Below are 18,047 nucleotides of genomic sequence, written 5' to 3'. Positions count from 1 at the left end.
GATCAGTGACTGAGGAAAATCATCTCCAGAAGACCCAACCGAGGCCTTACCCATGTCCGTGAATTTAGCACCCGAAGAGTTCGAGGCTACTCCCGCATCCAAATCTGGAAGGTCTCTAGCACCGCTCCCCTCTGGAACATCACTAGCATCCACGACTCCCTTTCCCTTTCCATCCCTTGCTAGAGTTACCAAGCACATCCCAATCATCGTTTGGGGAAAGCAGGTTGAACTCAGAAGCCAGGCCCAGGGCAGCGTTTATGTCAAAACTATCCTCCGCAGAATAAATCCGACCAAAGGAAAACTCCTGAGACATAGCAGGAATTTCACCACCAACACCCTCATCACCAAGGCCAGTGTTATCATCACCAGCATCACTGCAACCCGCAGGATTAGCTTCGGCACCAGCATCATGACAACCTGCGGGATTAATTTCACCACCAATACCGCTGCCACCAGCGGTAGTATTCCCTTCAACAAATTCTTCATCATCATGACCTGGAGGGGATGTATCAGTACGCTCTTCCATATCAGACATATCTTCATCCTCTCCAAGCTCAGTCACAGGACTGTTAACTTCTTCATAAACCTCCGCCTCCTCGATTGTTGCGGTGGTGGACTGCTTGGGATTTATCCTCCTCTTCTTCGTCGCCTAAAAAGACAAGGCACAAGAATAAAAATCCCTGACTTTGAAAAGAATTAAAACTGCCTCAACTAAAGGACAAGGCATATGGAAATCTTACCTTGACAACCGCACATTCTTCGCCTGAAGATCAGCATCGGAACTCTCTTCGTCATCTCCATCAACAACATCGAGGGCATATTGGAAATTCATGCCCTCAAAATTCAAATGCCAAGGACGGAAATTCCCATAACGAGCAGGAGGAGCCGCACGTATCTGGCTATCTGCGGTAGGACGCCATCCTTGCGGACCTGGAACCCACCCCCAAGCCCAGGGACCAACAACCTCAATAACAGTTGCTGCCATTCATAGTCATGATCACGCTTGATCCGCTCACGAGTAGGAAACACCAGTTTGTTAGTAGAATTCTCTGTACCCGGGACGTACTTCACCTTAGCACCACTTACTTCACTCAGAAGGCGGATCTCACCACGAGGAGCGGAATATTCCGAAGACTCACACTCCACGGTTTACGATTCCTACTGTTAACATAGTCACCGAAAGACTTGTTAAAATTCTCAGGCGTATACCACTCCCTTTCCTCAGGATTGGGAACATAAAGAGTCATCATTGTCTCTCCTTTGCTCCGAAGATAACACTCCCTCAGTGCACGAAGATAATTCCCATGAAGTTGGGAAATAGAGCGACAGTGTGTGTTCTTCGAAGAACCCTCTCGACCATCCAGCACATCATAATAAAAAGAATCCCCAGACTTGTACAAAGGCAACATAAGACCTGCTTCAAAGGCCCCCACCGTGGTCAGCAGATGAAATTCATCAAACTTATATGTCGATATCATCTCATAAGTAATATCATAAGCAGTGTAAAAACGAACATCGAATAGCTGAAGACCATGCTTTTCCTTGAAAACCTCCAGATCAATATGTTTGAAGGTCACTTTCTTCTCCCCAACAACGACGCTACGTATTTCCTGAGAAATATCTTCCTCCTCCACGGGATCAAGCGCAGAACCATTCGAAGGGTTTCTCTCGGAAGCTTTCCTCTTAGGATGAACCTTAGATACATCAGTCTTCGAAACCATTTCTTTCAAAGACCTCCCCTTGGGTTGACACACTGGAGGGGGAGGTAGAGGATGTTGATGAGACGCAGAAGGAGGCGCCACTGACCGAAGAGGTAGGACATCCCGCGTTCTCTTAGGATCATCACGCGGATTAACTAAGGGACGAGAAACAACATACCGGGAGCCAGGAGCCTCTTTTGGCCGGTCCCCCTTCTGCGTATTCCCTCTATGCGACTCACCCCTCTTAGAAGATAAGTGCCTATGACCAGAAGAAGACGAAACCCTATGAACACGGGCATCACCTTGGGAAGCTTTAGACGAACCTCCACCAGGCGGAGAAACATCAGGATCCCTACGCGGACTCGGCGGTGGAGTTTGATAAGAAACCCGCGGACGGTCAGCCATGTCTGCGTAGTACACAAACAAGTTTCAGATTTCCGCGAAGACAAAACAGAAATCAAAAAACCCAATTTCATCCAGTTCTTCATAATCATGAACCCGATGGAAAATAAGAACAAACCCTAAATAAAAAGGGGAAATAACAAATAGGGGCAAGCATATATGAAGGAAGAAATCATTACTGTTTGTAATAACGAACAGGGGAAATCATACACACACTTATATATATGTTCTTCATCACAAACACATATAGCAACAGTTCATCAAAAGATAATCAAGACATAGTAAAACCACCTACCTATAAACAAAAAATTAAGCAGAAAACCTCGACGAACAGTAGCAGCAGCAGAAAACCTTGACGAACAACAGTAGCAACAACAGCAGAAAACTTTGAGGAGCAACAACAACAACAACATTAGTTAATAACAAGGATACAAAAGCAGAGAACAAAGAATGAAAATTCCGAGGAAAGAGAAGGAATGAAATTTATGATTAGAGAATTTTCACATTCCTTCTCATATATATATGCAAAGAGAAATAAAAACCGCCCCACTATCCAAGAAGAAGTTATTACAAATAGTGGGGAACGTGCCCTAAAATCTAGGAAAATAGTAAAGAGAAGATGAAGAGAGTAACACGTTTTTTCTTCCCACTTCGACTAACCGCCCAGTAGGAGGAAAAGGGGCAAATTGTAGGTACACATTTCATCTTCCGCCACGTGCCCACAAAGACACACGTGGAGGACATGCGGCTAAGGGCATCAAGATATGATATCACGCGTGGACAACCAAGAGTCACTTTATCCTATCCCTAGAAAGATCTAAGATCTACGGCTGGGGATAATCAGACTGACGCAGACAAGACAGGGGCAGAGTACAGTTGTCTACCGTGGACAGACATCTCAACTACTCGCATTAAATACCCTCAAACAGCATACGTGTCCGTCAGCCTGTATTGGAAGCGCAGATAATACTGCGTATCCAGACAGAACACACAGATGCAGTCGAGAACACGAAGACTTATGCGTGAGCGGCACAAAACACAAGAGGATAAGGTTATAAAGGGCTTCAGAAGTGGACCCCACGTAACCTCTCTATAAATACCCCTCTCTCCCAAGTGAAGAGGGAGGCCGAAAAACATTGAGAGGAGAATAGGAGAGAGACAGAGAGATAGAGAAAGTGTAAGTGAAGTTCCTCATGCTACGCAGGCTTATATTGGTCTCAAAGTCATTCGACTATTTCTGTAACCTTCATACATATAATGAAAAAACCAAACCCGTAGACAGAGATCTGAGTGATGAATCATATAAGTTAATCATTTCATCTATATTCATGCATTTATACTTTATATATTCAATTCGATACTTATGGTATATCATGTTCGTATACTTTATATTTCATCCACTATTTATCTTATTGTATGAGCCAAGAACAATGATTGTAGTTGATGAGACGAGGAAGAGTATTAGAACTCTGAGTCAAGGATTCGATATAACCTATCCATTTCCCTCAGGCGCAGCTTATTTACTGTATTGTCATGAGTCTGCGCGCATTATTTGTGAATACTCAGATGATACCAGATCTTTGTGTTCACAAATCTTCGGATCGAAAACACTCATTGCAAGCGTACATTCCATTGCTTTAAAACTAGAGCCCAACAACCTGGCAAACCGACTTCTGAAATCTTGGTAAAACGGAGAGAGGAAACCCCATTCATCATATCCACTTGCTTCGATATCATCATTAGTTAATGGATTGATGACCATGCATGTGTGTTCGCCCGTCACAGCATTCGCTGTTTGACAGATATGAAAAGGAACAAATTTCTGTTTCCTCCAAAAGCGAAATAGATCTAAGGTAAGCCCAAACGAGACACCAACATGATGGAGTTTTTCAGGTCGACGATCAGTAAGATGCACTAGTAAATGTGGAAGGTTAGATCTCGGCTTTACAGTTTCCTCCAACAACGAAACCTTTTCAGCTGCTTCCATTACACTAACAGGGCGTGTTTCCTCTACTTCCTTCTCCGCATCAATCACATCAATAGAAGTCAGTTGCCCTTCATAATACCTGTCAGAAGTTCAACTGAAATTGAACCATATCCAAGTTTCATGGCACTTGGGTGGACAGCAATGCGGACACTTCGAGCACCTGAAAGACTTGCAAACTTTGAATCCTGAAATTGCTCATAAAACCTCCACGGAATTGTTAAAAACATAATTTGTGAAAACCCAATAAGTAAAGCCCAAATAATCATCTACACTAAGTAAAGCCCAATACTAGAATCTTCTAGGACTTCTTTACATCAAGTATTATCTAGAGAATTCTTTTCTCTAGAATTTTCCTGTAATATCTAAGTTGAGAGTGTAAAGAAGAGTCTAGATAGAACTATCTAGAGAAGTAAGTAGTTGGTCATGAAGCCTATAAATAGGCATAGGATGGATTCATTTGGGATCATCCAACAACCATCAAAAACTCAAGTGAGTAAACAAGAGTTAGAGTGAGAGCTATAGTTTAGAGTAAGAGCCAAAGTGCCTCTTTGTAAACAACTAGTGTAAGACAAAGTTGCTACACAAGTCTCTTGTAATATTTCATTTTCATATTAATATAAGCCTCACCTTTCAATTAACCAGCCTCTCTTCCTAAATTCATTTCCATAAACCCATCACATTTCCGCATTGCGCCAACAAATTTGGTATCAGAGCAAACCTAACCCAGTAATCCTAAAACTCTACCCATGGAAATTAACCAAAGTATTCAAGGTTTCAATTATGCCCAAAGTCTAATTCCAATTTTTGATGGTGAGAGTTATGATTATTGGAGTTTACAAATGAAAACATTATTCATTTCACAAGATTTATGGGATTTTGTAAAAGATGGTTATAAGGTACCCGAGTCGGCAGAAGCTCCATCATCATGGACGGATGCAGAGAAAAAGGAGTACAAGGAAAACAAGAAGAAGGATGCTAAAGCACTACTATTTCTAAAACAAGGGGTAAGCAAAACTATTTTTCCTCGAATTTCGGTGGCGAAAACTTCGAAGGAGGCCTGGAATATTCTCCAAGTAGCATTCCAAGGATCAGAAAAAGTAATCTCCATTTTGATGTCGACCCTTTCTCGTGAGGTGATGTTGATGACGATCCCTCTCTGGAGCTTTCTTTCCTGGCTTCCATATTTTTCTTTTCACTGAAATTTATTTTTGCTTGAAACGCCTGCTCCAACGGTTGCTCCGCGAACCTATTTATCCTTTTCTCGTGCGCCTCGAGTGAACCCATTAATTCGTGTACCGAGAGAGTCGATAAATTTTTGGACTCTTCAATGGCAGCGAGGATGTGATCGAATTTGAACGGTAAGCTCCTTAAAATATTTTCTACAACTCTTTTATTTTCTATGGTATCTTCATAACTACTAATTTGATTTACTATACCAGTAACTCTTGAAGAGAAATTCTGGATAGTTTCATTTTCTTTCATAAGTAGATTATCAAAATCGCACCATAAGTTTTGTAGGGCCCAAAAATTTCTACCGCGGACGTGGAAGAGGAAAAGGAGGTTACAGAAACAACAATCAAAGGTACGGAAAAAATTACTCCTCAAATCTCTGTTGCAATGTTTGCAAAAAGTTTGGCCATGCAACCGAAAATTGTAAATATAAGTGCACCAAATGTGATAAGTTAAATCACATGGAAAAAGATTGTTGGCTTAACGAAGCTAACTATTCCGAGACAAATAATTCTCAAAATCAAGTATTTTATTCCTGCCTCACCTCGCAACAAGAAGCACAAGGTATATGGTACGTCGATAGCGGATGCAGCAGCCATATGACAGGAAACAAAGAATATTTCGTAAAATTGGAGGAACAAGAGATTCCACCGGTCAAGCTCGGAGATGGAAAGTTCCAGAATGTTGAAGGAAGAGGAGTTATATCCCTACGTACAAAGTCAGGAAAAACTCGATACATATCTGATGTTCTTTATGTTCCTGGCCTAGCTCAAAATTTATTAAGTTTTGGACAACTTATAAGAAAGGGGTACTCACTACATTTCGAAGACGGAGAATGATAAAATTAACAAGCAATTGGTGGCAAACGTAAAAATGTCAGGAAAATTTTGTCTTTCCTCTATCTATGCCATCAATTGAAAATTGTGCAATGAGTACCAATCATATTGATGAATGCAAGTTATGGCATTTGAGGTACGGGCATCTCAACTATAGATCCTTGAAGGTTCTAAAATCAAAGAACATGGTAATTGGTCTTCCCAATATCAGCGGTGGAGATAAAATATGTGAAGGTTGTATTCTTGGAAAGTTCCATAGATTTCCATTTACAAATAAATCGTGCAGAGAAAGAAGGCCCCTCGAACTGGTGCACGCCGATATCTGCGGTCCGACAAGAACAACTTCACTCAACAACAGAAGATATTTTCTCTTATTCGTGGATGATTATACCAGGATGATGTGGGTGTATATTCTCGAGCAAAAGTCCGAGGCATTCCCTAAATTCCTAGAGTTCAAGGCGCTGGCAGAGAAGAAAAATGGTCACCAACTAAAGGTTTTCCGTACAGACCGTGGTGGAGAATTTACCTCAAATGAGTTTATCAACTATTGCAAAGAAAACGGTATTAAGAAGGAGCTTACCGTCCGATACACTCCACAACAAAACGGCGTCCCGGAAAGAAAAAATCGTACGATCGTGGAAATAGCTCGCAACATGTTGAAAGCAAGGAAGCTACCCAACAGTTACTGGGCAGATCAGTCAACACGACGGTCTACATCCTTAATCGTTCGCCAACAAAAGCAGTTCTCAACAAAACTCCATATGAAGCTTGGCATAAGAAAAAGCCCGAGGTAACTTCTTTCAGAATTTTTGGTTGCGTAGCATACTCACATATTCCATCCCAACATATAGAAAAGTTCGATGAAAAAGGAGAAAAGCTAATATTCATCGGATACAACGAAGAGTCTAAAGCATATAGACTTCTAAAGCCAGATACAAAGGAACTGGTAATTCAAAAGATGTTATTTTTGATGAATTCAAATCATGGGATTGGAATTACGAAGCAGACAATTACGAGTTGCCACTACTCATCGAAAACGAGCCAGATCATCCACGTCAAGAAGAAAGTACTCCATCAGCAAGCCCGCGATCTCCTAGTCCAACACAACAAAGTCCAAGTTCATCGGAAGCAAGTGCCCCACCTAGAAAGGTGCGTTCCCTAAGAGATATTTATGATACATCTAATTGTGCATTTATAGCACTAGAACCTCAAAAATATGAGGAAGCGGCAAAAGAAGAAAAATGGAGACATGCCATGGACGAAGAAATGCGAGTGATCGAGAAAAATAAGACATGAGAGCTTGTCAATCAGCCAATTGATAAAGAAATAATTGGTCTGAAATGGGTCTACAAGACAAAGTATAATGAAGACGGTTCAATTCAAAAACATAAGGCAAGGCTAGTTGCAAAAGGATATTCCCAGCAACCAGGAATTGACTACTACGAGACATTCGCCCCAGTTGCTCGCATGGAAACAATCCGAATGGTGTTAGCTTTGGCAGCTCAACTAAAAATGAAGGTCTACCAATTGGATATAAAGTCGGCGTTCCTAAACGGAGAACTTGAAGAAGAGGTGTTGATAGACGCATTTATGTGTCTAATATATCTCATTTGTATATATTGTTAGTGCCCATTTTTGTACTTATCATGGTGTTTTATTTATTTGTAGGTGTTTAAACATTTTTGGAAAATTCGGCTCGAAAAGTTGATTTTAGCACACAGAGGACAAGTGTTATTCGGACTCTCGCTTTTGGATAAGGGGTAACCTAATTACTAAGGGGCACCCCCAGGTCACCCTCAAGGCATCTGCTATTCGCACCCCAGTTCAGGATAGGGGTCATATCATCTTCAACATTCAAATTCGTGTTTTGGCGGGAAAACCATTTTCACTCCTGACAGATTTTCAATCAACAAAATGAAGGTGTTCTAGTGCGATTCAATCGCTGAAAATTGGTGAGAAGTTGTGATTTAACATGGAAAAGCTGTTGTGAGTGTTCTCTTAGATCAAATTTGGCTAGAATTGGCTAGCCAATTCACGGGCTCAAAACAGGTAAAACACATGCAGAAGAGTTTCTCTACGACTTCTGGAAGATTTTGTGTGTGTTCTGCTCGTGTTTCATGCATCGAGCAACCTGTTGGAGCATGTGTAATCGAATTGGAGCGTGCTGGACCAGAGAAAACGCGTGAAAAGCTAAAACAGGAAAGAAAATATCCGAAAATATTTTCTTTCACTGCCGAGGATTTGTGGAGTTATGGAGGAGATTCGATGCATGCTTCGGGTTTAAATAGAGTCCTTGGAGGTCAGAGAAAGGGGATCAAGAGTTTGGGGTCTAGCCAGAGCCGAGAGGAGCGAGAAATCGGGATTTGCAGGATTGTTCACCTGCTGCTGCTGAAGAAGAAGGAGGAGCTCAAGAACACGAAGAACGGCCAAAGACCGTCGTTTTTCAACAGTTCCAGCAGTAGTGGAGAAGTGTCGCAGTTTAGCGGCAGTTTTCTGGTATCGTTTCTTTCTGGACGTGTTTTGTGAGTCTCAGAACCACTGTTTTATAACTTTTGACTCTTTTAATCATACTTTGAGTTTCAAATATATATTTTGAGAACATGATTATTATGATTAGCTAAACCCCAACACTGGGATGATGGAGGAAGCCGTTCTTTACGCATATGATAATTATATTAATTCTTTTTTTGACTACTTGCACTTTTTATTAATCGATTTATGATTTTTCTTAATTGGTTGTAATATCGTATGATGATGTATGCTTGGTCGTAGTGCTTTTGATGCGTCATGCTAGTGATATACAATAAATATTCTAAAAATCTACCTTGGCAAGAATGAGAGTCCCTATGATTTGAGCTATAATTGTTTCGAATAAATATATGAATTGTGTGAATGATTAATGGTGGAATCCTGTGTCCTAGTGTCTCTTGATCCTGTGACAAATATTGTGTATATATATTTTTTTTTTTAAATCTTTACAAGTCCGAGCAACGAACTTTTACTTATCACTAGAAAAAAAAACTACAACAGGTGTACGTCGAACAACCTCAAGGATATGTCTGCAAAGGAAAAGAAAAAATGGTATATCGTCTCCGAAAAGCACTATATGGTCTCAAGCAAGCACCGCATGCATTGAATAACAAAATCGACAAGTATTTCCGAGATAATGGATTTGAGAAAAGTCCAAGTGAGCCATCACTCTACATCAAAAAACAATGTACAAATTTTTTAATCGTCTGTCTCTACGTCGATGATTTAATTTATGCCAGTACAAAACAAGAGATGGCAGGAAAATTTAAGAAGGAGATGATGAAAGAATATGAGATGACAAACTTAGGACTTATGCGATATTTTCTTGGGATTCAAGTAAAACAATCTCCCGAAGAAATATTCATTTCCCAAGAAAAATATGCAGAAGACTTACTGAAAAGGTTCAACATGATGGATTGCAAACCAATTGCAACTCCAATGGGTACCAATGAGAAATTGGTAAAAAATGATGGAGCGACAAAAGTTGATCCAACCTTATTCAGAAGTCTAGTCGGCTCACTGATCTACTTAACAAATACAAGGCCAGACATCGTCAATGCTACAAGTATTGTTTCTCGGTTTATGAGCGAGCCAAGCAAGTTACACTATGCAGCCGCAAAAAGAATTCTTCGATATATCAAGGGAACAAAAGATTTTGGCATCAAATATAATAGAGAAAAAGATAATGATTTAATTGGCTTCACAGATAGCGATTGGGAAGGTTCTATTGAAGACCGAAAGAGCACATCAGGCTATGTTTTCTGTATGGGAACAAAAGTTATCTCTTGGAGTTCTAAAAAACAAAGTACGGTGGCACTATCGTCAGCCGAAGCAGAGTACATAGCATCAACAAGTGCAGCATGTGAGGCAGTATGGTTGAGAAGAATAATGACCGACCTACAACAAAGGCAAAAGCAGCCGACGACTATCTACTGTGACAATATGTCTACAATTGCAATGACAAAAAATCCAGTGTTCCACGGATGGACAAAGCATATAGAGCTACGACATCACTTCATCAGAGAGTTGGTAGAGAACAAGGAAATCGAGCTCCAATTCTGTCCGACGCAAGAACAAAATGCGGACATTTTCACAAAAGCAGTCACGGTGGATAAATTCAATCATTTTAGAGAAAAACTTAACATCACAAATTAAGAGGGGGTGTTAAAAACATAATTTGTGAAAACCCAATAAGTAAAGCCCAAATAATCATCTATACTAAGTAAAGCCCAATACTAGAATCTTCTAGGCCTTCTTTACATCAAATATTATCTAGAGAATTCTTTTCTCTACAATTTTCCTGTAATATCTAAGTTGAGAGTGTAAAGAAGAGTCTAGATAGAACTATCTAGAGAAGTAAGTAGTTGGTCATGAAGCCTATAAATAGGCATAGGATGGATTCATTTGGGATCATCCAACAACAATCAAAAACTCAAGTGAGTAAACAAGAGTTAGAGTGAGAGCTAGAGTTTAGAGTAAGAGCCAAAGTGTCTCCTTGTAAACAACTAGTGTAAGCCAAAGTTGCTACACAAGCCTCTTGTAATATTTTCATTTTCATATTAATATAAGCCTCACCTTTCAATTAACCAACCTCTCTTCCTAAATTCATTTCCATAAACCCATCACATTTCCGCATTGCGCCAACATGAATCTCATCTCCATGAGGTTGACTGCCATCCTCCAAACTCTTCAAGATAGACTCATGAGAAATCTGACCTTCTAGGCAGACCTGGATAACACACAAAATATCTGGAAGCTGATTCTTAGACTTTAACAACAGGACCAAGTAAAACAAATAAATGGTGTGATGGAGCATCAGCCAGTAGTTGCAAGTCACCTGGAGAATTTTTGTAGTGAGACGACACATAGACAGCCATCACACGCTGCAGAAATAATTCACTGTCTTTGTGATAAGAGAAAAGAGTATCGCGATTGACATAATAAAGATCGCACTCAGTTGGAAGAGGTAACTTGGTGATATTAGGCATGACACTTGTGGCATCCAAGCAAAGAAAGCCATGTAGCCATGACTCAACTGGATCACCAGGAGCATATCTTATAGCTTCACTTAATTCTACCTTCTTAAAAGTCTTCCTGAAAGAGACCCTTCCACACTTATATTATTCTGGCTGTGCTCTTCCAGCTGTAAGGGCCTAATAAAGACCTTACAATGGGCAATGGTATCGCTGCAGCTTCATCAATAACTAAGAGCTCAGACTGGGAAAGCTTTTCATGCTCATGTGGTTGTATGTACTGAATTGTCTGCCTGTGCTGCTTGTAGACATTTATCCGCACAATAGCTTTGCCAACACCTTCTACCAAATCATAATCTATATGCGGAGCATACTTAAGAGCACCAAAACCCTTAACAACATACTCAAACAGGGTTTTCACGTTTCCAGGTACAGGTGCAGTCACAAAAATATTTGAATACCCTGCAGCTATAGCCCCTGCGATTGCCAGACCAAGCGCAGCTGATTTTCCACGGCCACGAGCAGCAAGCAGAGCTATAGTCATATTTAACGTCTTATCCAGAATCGAATCGAGGAATGAAATTACAGCTTTCCCCTGGTCAAGTGTCTTGCAAGTATTTATTATTGGGCCAACAGGGAAATCACCATTAAGCTGTTCCTTTAGATTCTTCAAATCATGCTGCGATTCTGAAAGTCCCTCAGCATCCTCAGTCACCGCAACCGGTTCGATAGACCTGATGTGCGATGAAATTGGTAAAACATTCAGCTCATCATCCATAACCACACAGGCACTGCACGAAGCTAATGAGAGTAAGAACCGCTCGTTAAAACGCGGCGCAGTTGCTCCGAACTGAGATTCTGCTCGAAATCTTTCGTGAACATCCATAACCATGGAATAGAGACTAGTAAGTGAGGAAAGAGATCTAAGGAGCAGTATAATCAATCCACCACCTTCTACTGTTTCAATTGTTCTTGCAAGAAGATTGGGCGTCAGTGCCTCGAAATCCTGGAGAATGCAAATGCTGAATTCACGACCAAGAATCCTTTCTGAGTCTTTGTATTTGGAATGTTCCAGCTTTGCACTTCCGGCAAAAACTGTAAAAGGATCAGCCTTCTCAGAATCAATTGATCCAGGCTTTTTTAACTTCTTCATCTGCTTTTGCCGTTTTCTCCTGTGACTGTTAATATCAAGTTTATCCTTGTAGCACCATAATACTTCATGTCAGTAAGAGTATTCAATCAGTTACAAAAGACTCTCAACTATCTCCTCAGACTACGGAAGCCGTTTCTCAAGAGTCAAGTCATCAACAGATCACTCCGACTATTCTCTAGGATCTTACTTGTATTTCTGTATATCAGTTTCTCTGAATAATGTACTTGGAAACAATATAAATACAAGAGAATAATCTCCACATCATGTGTGGAAGATTTCCTATCCAAATATCACATTCTAGCTTGGTATCAGCCATTCGATCCAAGTCTAGCTTCCGCAACTATCAACAAAAAAACAAAAAAACCCAATTAAAAAAAAAACCCCTAAAAACATCAACAACAATGGCAGAAGCTACAAATGCTCTTCGCCAAGTACAAATGCATCACCTAGTCACCTTGAAACATATAAAAACTAATCATATATTATGGAAGACTCAATTCAAGCCTATCCTGAAAGGTTATGATTTAACAGGGTTTATCGGTGGAACAAAAGTAAAACCACCAAGAAATCTTCCAGAGAGTGAAGATATCAGTCCTGCATTCACAGCATATGAACACCAAGATTCTCTGATCGTCGATTGACTGAATTCAACCTTGACACCTGAAGTACTCAGTGTAGTTGCAGATCTTGATACTGCAAAGGCGATATGGGACACGTTGGAGTCCGAGTTTGCCCCAAAAACATTTGCTCACCAAATGAATCTCAAGAGACAGCTTCATAACTTGAACAAAGGTAATAAGACTTTGAAGGCTTATTTAAATGATGCTAAGCGTTTATTTGATCAGCTTGCAGCAACTGGATACACCGTACCATCTCACGAGATGTAGCAGTCCATTTGCAATGGATTAAATCATGCTTATGATCCCATTGTTACTGCCTTAAGCATTGCTGACACAATGGATATTGCTACTTTCAATACTCATCTTCTGACATTTGAGATGAGTCTTGAACATCAGATGAATCAGATACAACAACCAGTTGCCAATGTTGTCACTTCATCCTTCTCGTCTGCAAGCAGGAATGCACCAAAAGGGGTTCCAAATTAACCAAGAGGACCATATCAGCCGAACAACAACAATCGCCATCCCCAACAGCCCCAGAGGTCTGCTGCTCAGGGTCCAATATTCTATCAGATTTGCAAGAAGCGCAACCATACTGCAGATCAATGCTGGTTTCGCTACGACAAAGGTACCACACAACAAAACAAGGCACCTGAAGCTTATATTTCCTTACCTGGTGGACAAGATGATGGACAATGGGTTACTGATACTGGTTCTACGCATCATTTAATCGTTGATGTCAACAACTTATGCATTCCACATGAGTATGAAGGAACGGATCAAGTTCGAGTTGGTAATGGAACTGGTCTTGAAATTGCGCATATTGGTAACGCTAGATTCGCTCATAATTCACGCTGATTTGTTTTAAATCATGTGTATCATGTCCCAAAGATTAAAAGAAATCTTCTATCGGTTTCTCAGTACTACAAAGATAATTGTGTTTTCTTTGAGTTTCACACCAACTTTTTTGTTGTGAAGGAAAAATGCACAGGAGCAACGCTGCTAAAAGGGAGGAATGAGAATGGGTTATATATTTTCGATGAAATAGGTGACATCAATCACTCCAAATCTCCACAGACTTATCTCTCATCCAGTTTACCTGTCTGGCATCAGCGCCTTGGTCATCCAATGCTAGGCACTGTTTCAAAAATAATTAGAAAATTTTCACTTCCTGTTTTAAATAAGAAGTTTGAATATTGTCACTCTTGTCATGTTAGCAAGAGTAAGAAGCTTCCTTTTTCTCTCAGTACTACCAGTTTTGATAGACCTTTGAGTCTTGTTGTTTCTGATATTTGGGTGTCTCCACAAATTTCTAGAAATGGTTTCCGTTACTACATGTTGTTAATTGCTGTTTTCTCTCATTATACTTGGGTTTTTTCTATGGTTCAACGATCCGATGCATTCAATATTTTTGTTCATTTTCACTAACAAGTAGAAAACTTAGCTGGTCATAAAATTCAAATCTTTCAATCTGACAATGCTCTTGAATACAAAAAGATCACTTCTTATCTAAATGATTCTAGCATTCAACATAGATTTTCTTGTCCCTATACATCTGCTCAAAATGACCTTACAGAGCGTTGTATTAGGCATGTCACAGAGAGTGGCCTTGCACTATTGTTTCATGCTCACCTTCCAAAGAAATTATGGTATGAGGCGTTTACAACAGCCTGCTATCTTATCAATAGAGTACCAAAGTCGTTTTATGATACAAAAACACCTCTTGAATTGTTTTTTAATAAGCAACCAGATTATCAGTTTTTGTGTGTTTTCGGTTATCTTGCTTATCCTTGCCTCAGATCTTACAATGCACATAAATTATAGCCAAGATCCCTACCCTGTGTGTTTCTAGGTTATAGTGCAGCTCATAAAGGCTATGTTTGCCTTCGTCTGCCAACCAACAGGCAATACATTTCACTTCATGTGAGATTTGAAGAAACCATATTCCCATTCTCTCCTCAACAGCAGCAAGCTCCTAAGATTTTTCAACAAAATCCAACTGCAACAAGTACGGATCTTCTTGGCTCAGCTATTTTCAAGCAAACTCCGCAAGTGCAACTTCAACTTCAGCAGCCGACATCGCCTGAACCAAACTCTTCAGCACCAGCTCAGGATTCACCAATACACTCTCCTGTTGCATCAGCTGAGATCTCTTCTCCTGCAGAGTCTTCATCTGCCAATATTTCTGGTGCACAGTCATCAACAGAACCACAGTTACAAGGTCACACCATGGTGACTCGAGCTAAAGCAGGTATTACAAAACCAATCAAAAATTTATGTCTAACAACTACTAAGTATCCTTTGCTTGATGAAGACTTCATGGAACCCACTTGCTACTCTAAGCCATGCAAGATACCTGAATGGAGAGATGCAATGGACACTCAGATTAATGCACTTATCCGTAATGAAACTTACTCACTGGTGAAGTATGTAGATGGCATGAATGTTGTAGGCTCTAAATGGGTTTATCGTATTAAACGAAACCCAGATGGAACTTTACAGCGTCGCAAAGCACGTTTGGTGGCCAAAGGTTTTACTCAGCAAGAAGGGGTAGATTTTGGTGAAACATTCTCTCCGGTTACAAAACCCTGTACAATCAGGCTTGTGCTCTCCCTGGTTGTGATGAATAAATGGAAGTTGCATCAGCTAGATGTTGAAAACGCTTTTCTGCATGGTGTTTTGGAGGAGGAAGTGTACATGAAACAGCCTGCTGGCTATGTGGATCCGAACTACCCTGATCATGTGTGCAGGTTGCATAAATCATTATATGGACTCAAGCAGGAACCCCGTGCATGGTTCTCTCGTCTCAGCAGTCATCTTCTTCAGCTAGGGTTCACAGCTTCAGTTGCAGACTCCTCTCTTTTCATCCAAAAGTCAAAAGGCTCTACTACTTACGTTTTAATTTATGTCGATGACATCATTGTAACTGGATCTAACCCTAAGTTGATTGATCAATTGGTAACAGATTTGGGTGCTGCTTTTGCTGTCAAAGACATGGGTACTTTGTCTTACTTTTTTGGTGTTGAGGTGCTGACGTAGGGAAATAATCTGGTAGTTTCTCAAAGAAAATATATATCAGATTTTCTTCATCGCATAAAGCTGGATGGCATTAAGCCTGTCTGCACTCCTCTGGCAGCAAATACAAGACTTCAACGTCAAGGTACTGACAAATTTCTGGATCCTACACTATACAAAAGTGTTGTACGGGCGTTGCAGTATCTACATATTACTAAAACTGACATCGCAGTGGCCGTAAACAAGGCTTGTCAGTATATGCATGATCCATATGTGGAGCATTAGGAACTGGTGAAGCGTATCTTGCGATACATGAAGCAGACTATTGACTATGGTTTGTTTTTCAAACCTGAAAAGGATTACTCTCTTAATGCTTACTCTGATGCAGATTGGGCAGGGAGTTTAGATGATCGCAGATCAACTAGTGGGTACTGCATCTACTTTGGGGGAAATCTAATTTCTTGGAGTGCAAAGAAGCAAAAGATTGTTTCGAAGTCTAACACCGAATCAGAATATCGTGGCATAGATATTTCCACTTCAGAACTCATATGGATCCAATCTTTGTTGAAGGAATTGGGAAGTAATACATATACACCCTCATTATGGTGTGATAACCTATGAGCCACTTATCTGACGGCAAATCCAGTTTTCCATGAACGAACAAAGCATATACAGATCGACTACCACTTTGTTCGTGAGCGTGTAGCAGGAAAACTACTAAAGGTGCAGTTCATCAGCTCCCGGGATCAACTAGCTGACATCTTCACAAAGGGGTTATCTTCACCTAGATTTCAATATATCATAGGCAAGTTAAACATCCGTCAACTCCAGTTTAACTTGAGGGAAGGTGTCAGTAAGAGTATTCAATCAGTTACAGAAGACTCTCAACTATCTCCTCTGACTACAAAAGCCGTTTCTCAAGAGTCAAGTCATCAACATGTCACTCCGACTATTCTCTAGGATCTTACTTGTATTTCTGTTTGTCAGTTTCTCTGAATAATGTATTTGGAAACAATATAAATACAAGAGAATAATCTCCACATTAAGTGTGGAAGATTTCCTACCCAAATATCACATTCTAGCTCTTCAGGAGAACGCTTAATCACTGATTTAGCATACATGTAATGAAGATTAACAATCTGATCACGATATTTATCACCAACAATCACAAAAAAAAGATCTGTGATTACTCTTAACACCATTTTCTATCAGTGTTTTAATCCGATTGCCGGACTTCTTCCTCATTCCGTCTCTCTCTCTCTCTAAGCAATCACGATTCACAAATCACACTTTTTAGGGTTCGGGAAAGGGGAAAAGAGAAAGAGATGAAGAATAACTGAAAACATAAACGACGGTGAAAGAAGATAATTAGGGCTTGTTCTGTAGGTAGGCACCCATACGTGTGCTGGTAATTTTTCAGTGGGTGCCTCTGTAAATTTATTGACCTTGCAAAGCGAATAACATTCACCTCACCTACTTAACATTAACATGAATAAAATGTACAGTACATGGGTTATAAAATTCAAAATATAATCAATCAACACATGATAAACCACACCTGCGAGAATCGCAATGACCAAAACAAGATTTCTGATGTTCAAAGCCATTATTTAATCTATATGGCAAAAGAAAGTAAGTGTTATGAAGATGGGAAAAATAGACGAGAAATCAAAGGAATTTGTAGGATTAAGCTTGTAGCAATATGCTTGGTGGAGAAGGATTATGTGCGAGAAGACAAAAGCAGAGGATTCTTGTTTAGTACCTCTTCAGACTAATGACCCTATAGGAATGTGCTTTGAAATTTTGAAATCTAATGCGGATTTTATTTATTCAGCTGCAATACAGGTGAAGAGCGGTCGCAGTATTAGATTTTGGCATGACTGGTGGCTTGAAAAAAGGTCTTTGAAAGATAAGTATCCAAGATTATACAGGGTTAGTACGCAGAAATTTGATTCAGTCGATAATATGAGGAGTAATTCTTGGAGTTTTGTATTTACAAGGGACCTAGGCCCGACAGAGCGCATCGACCTATTAAAATTGAAGCATGACGTGAGGAATGTAGCTTTAGTGCCTGCTGAGGAGGACGAAATTATGGGGGATT

At 40.2% G+C, this 18,047-nt stretch overlaps 1 pseudogene; it reads right to left on the bottom strand.

Annotated features, from left to right (window-relative positions):
- Positions 1 to 3,576: 3,576 nt before the first annotated feature.
- On the bottom strand, positions 3,577 to 17,191 carry LOC113306380 (annotated as a pseudogene).
- Between the last annotated feature and the right edge of the window lie 856 nt (positions 17,192 to 18,047).

The sequence above is a fragment of the Papaver somniferum genome, chromosome 8 (genome assembly GCF_003573695.1).
Source record: "Papaver somniferum cultivar HN1 chromosome 8, ASM357369v1, whole genome shotgun sequence".
Taxonomy (NCBI): domain Eukaryota; kingdom Viridiplantae; phylum Streptophyta; class Magnoliopsida; order Ranunculales; family Papaveraceae; genus Papaver; species Papaver somniferum.
Note: the sequence above shows the minus strand (reverse complement) of the source record. Positions and strands in the feature narration are given on the sequence as shown.